Here is a 3,517-nt window from a genome sequence, read left to right as displayed (position 1 = left end):
AAGGCATAAAATTAAAAAAACAAAAAATTATGGAAAAAGAAAAGTATATTTTGGATCAAGATGAAAATTAATAGGGTAGGGTTAAGGTGGGATTTTTAAATTAACTATGGTGATTTGGGAAGGCCTCATTATGGAGAAAAGAATTAAACATACCTGAATGAACTGGGTGAGCTTGAAAAACAAAATTGAAGAGATAGGAAAAAGCAAGTGAAAAAAAAATTCTGAGACCAAAAAGTCTGAGGTGAAAAGCAAAAAGGAATTTGCACCTAGAGTTTAGAATCTAACAGGAGCAATTGTGATTAGAAAAGTAGTCAGAATGCAGTCTACACATGACATTTAAGGCTGTGGAAAGGGGTTCATTTTTATTTGGTATGTCAGAGGACAAAATTACAACAATTTAAAGATCTTAATTGGATTTCTTTGCAATTCTAGAATCAGGCAATACTTCATTACATAAAATAGAATAAGTGTTCCAATGAGCTGATCAGAGCAGATAGGCTTTATAAGGAGAAAGGGCTGAAGAAAGCAGAAACAAGGAACAAAAAATAGATTGGTCATTTCAAAATTACTTTCTTTATAATGGGAAAAGGGAAAAAGAACAAGAGAAAAATATTATAGCTGAGTGGTTAACATCAAATTACTTCTGGTTACTTTTCTTTGGAAAGGATTAAAACAGATGCAATTTTTATTAACATGCTGACTGAAAATGGCCTATTTGGGAAATTTGGTTATTATCTTTCTCTCCTGATTTCTCAGAAGGTCAAATAACAACTTAATTTTGGTTTGGTGATGTGAAGCTTTAGTATAAGTGATGCCATTTTGTTTTTTTAGTCTGGTCTGTTGGGGCCTAGTGCAGGAGCTTAGTCCTAAACAATGACCTTCTATAGTTTTTGTTTAATAGGTGTGCAAAGAGCAGCCACTGAAATGTCTTAAGGAAGAGGATATATACTATGGTGTGCAGTTTAAAAAGTAACTATTCTTGATTTCTGTCTTTCAGAATCAAAGCAAAACATCTTAAGTCCCTCTCATCTCTTTTGTGTCAGTCAAGTTTTCTTCTTCTAGCCACTCAATTAAGAATATGGGTTTTGAAGATGGTTAGAACTTGGTTCATATTAGCATCCTGGCCTTGGACAAGTATCTTCATTGCTCTAAACCAGATTTGTGAGATAGGAATTGTAATTCCTACTTCTAGATGGTGTTGTAATGATTATATGAATTAGTTCTTATAAAGAACCTAGAACATTGGCTGTCACAATGGGGAAGAAAATTCAGACTATTTTTTTCAAATGTTTGACACAATTTTATTTAGTCAATAAAGGCTGACAACATGCATACCTCTGTTACATATACTGTGTTTTTTTCAGCTATTACCCTATTTATCCTATTTATGTATTTCTGGCAAGAGATGTGAATGGTCTAAGATTTTTCCTGACTTGGAAGCAAGTAAGTTAGTCTGCCACAGTTTGATAGATAATGGCAGAAGACCTGGGATTGCTTGACAAAAGACAAAGAACTTTATTATACATGGGAGAATAGGCGGCATAAACTTTATATGTGCATTGATTCCTCTTGCCCCCCAAATCCCACAGGGACAACATAGAAGGGCCCAAATAAATACTGCACGTGCATCAGATTTCTGTCACACCTGAGGAACACCAAGTTTAAGGAATCTGAATCTTTTATTTTATTTTTTCCCAGATTTATTTGAGGTATGAGTGACACATAAAAATTTTATATATTAAAGCTTTATCAAGGTATGATTGACAAGTAAAAATTATATAATGTGATATTTTGATGTAAGTATACATTGTGAAATGATTACTAAATGATATACTCATCATGTCACCTAGTTACCTCTGTATGTGTATGTGTGTGGAGACAACACTTGAGATCTACTCTCTCATCAAATTTCAAGTATACAGTGCAGTAGTATTAACTATAATCACCATACTGTATATTAGGTCTCCAGAACTTACTCATCTTATAAATGAAGGTTTGTATCCTTTGATCACTATCTTCCTCTGTCCCCCCAACCCAGGCTTGGTAACTACCATTCTGCTCTTTGTTATTATGACTTCAAATATATTTTTGGATTCCACATATAAATGAGATCATGCTGTGTTGTCCTTCTGAGCATGGCTTATTTCACTTGCCATGGTATCCTCTCGCTTTGTCCTTATTGTTACAAATGAAAATATTTCCTTCTTTTTTAAGGCTGAATAAAATTCCATTATGTATGTGTACACACACACACACACACACATATATACATACACACAATATATATACTGTATTTTCTTTATCCATTCATCTGTTGACTGACAGGTTGTTTCCATATCTTGGTTACTGTGAATAATGCTGCAATAAACATAGGAGTGACAATATTTCTTCAAAATATTGATTTCATTTTCTTTGGACATATATCCAGAAGTATGATTGCTGGATGGTATGATAGTTGTATTTTAAATTTTTTGAGAAACTTCCATACTGTTTTCTATAATGTCTGTACTAATTTAGGTTCCCACCAACAGTGTATCAGGGTTCCTTTTTCTCCACATCATCACCAACAGTTGTTATCTTTTGACCTTTTAATAATAGCCATCCTAATAGGTGTGAAGTGATATCTCATTGTGATTTTTATTCGCATTTCTCTGATAATTAGTGATGTTGAACATTTTTTCATATATGTATTAGATATTTTCATGTCTTTTTTGATAAATATATATTTAGATTCTTTGCCCATTTTTATTAGAATTACTTGTTTTATTGTCATTGAGTTGTAGGAGTTCCTTATATATATTGCGTGTTGACTCCTTGTCAGATATATGGTTTACAAATATTTCCTCGCATTCCATGGGTTGCCTTTTCATTTTGTTGATTACTTATCTGCTGTGAAGAAACTTTAGTTTGATGTAGTCCTAGTTGTTTGTTTTTGCTTTTGCTGCCTGTGCTTTTGATGTCAAATCAAAAAATTCCTAGGTCAGACCAATGTCAAGGAGTTTTCATCTGTTTTCTTCTAGGAGCTTTATGGTTTAAGTCTTTAATGAATTTTGAGTTGACTTTTTTATATTGTATAAGAGAACAGTCTAATTTCTTTCTTTTGCATATGGATATCCATTTTTGAGTACACGATTTATTGAGGAGATTATCTTTTCCCCATTGTGTGTTTTTGCTATCTTTGTGAAAAGTTAACTGACTATATAATTATGGATTTATTTTTGGTCTCATTTGTCCCATTGGCCTGTTTTTATGCTAGTACCATTCTGTTTTGAGTATTGTAGCTTTCTAGTAGATTCTGAAATCAGGTAGTGTAATGCCTATGCTTTTATTCTTCTTTTTCAAGATTGATTTAGCTCTTTGACATCATCTGTGGTTTAATATAACTTTAGAATTGTTTTTCTATATATATGAAAAATTCCACTGAAATTCTGATAAGGATGGCATCAAATATGCAGATTTCTTTGGGTAGTACAGACATTTTAACAACATTAATTCTTCCAATCCATAAATATGGGAT

The sequence above is a fragment of the Propithecus coquereli genome, unplaced genomic scaffold, assembly GCF_000956105.1.
Source record: "Propithecus coquereli isolate 6110/MARCELLA unplaced genomic scaffold, Pcoq_1.0 Scaffold695, whole genome shotgun sequence".
NCBI classification, from domain to species: domain Eukaryota; kingdom Metazoa; phylum Chordata; class Mammalia; order Primates; family Indriidae; genus Propithecus; species Propithecus coquereli.
Note: the sequence above shows the minus strand (reverse complement) of the source record.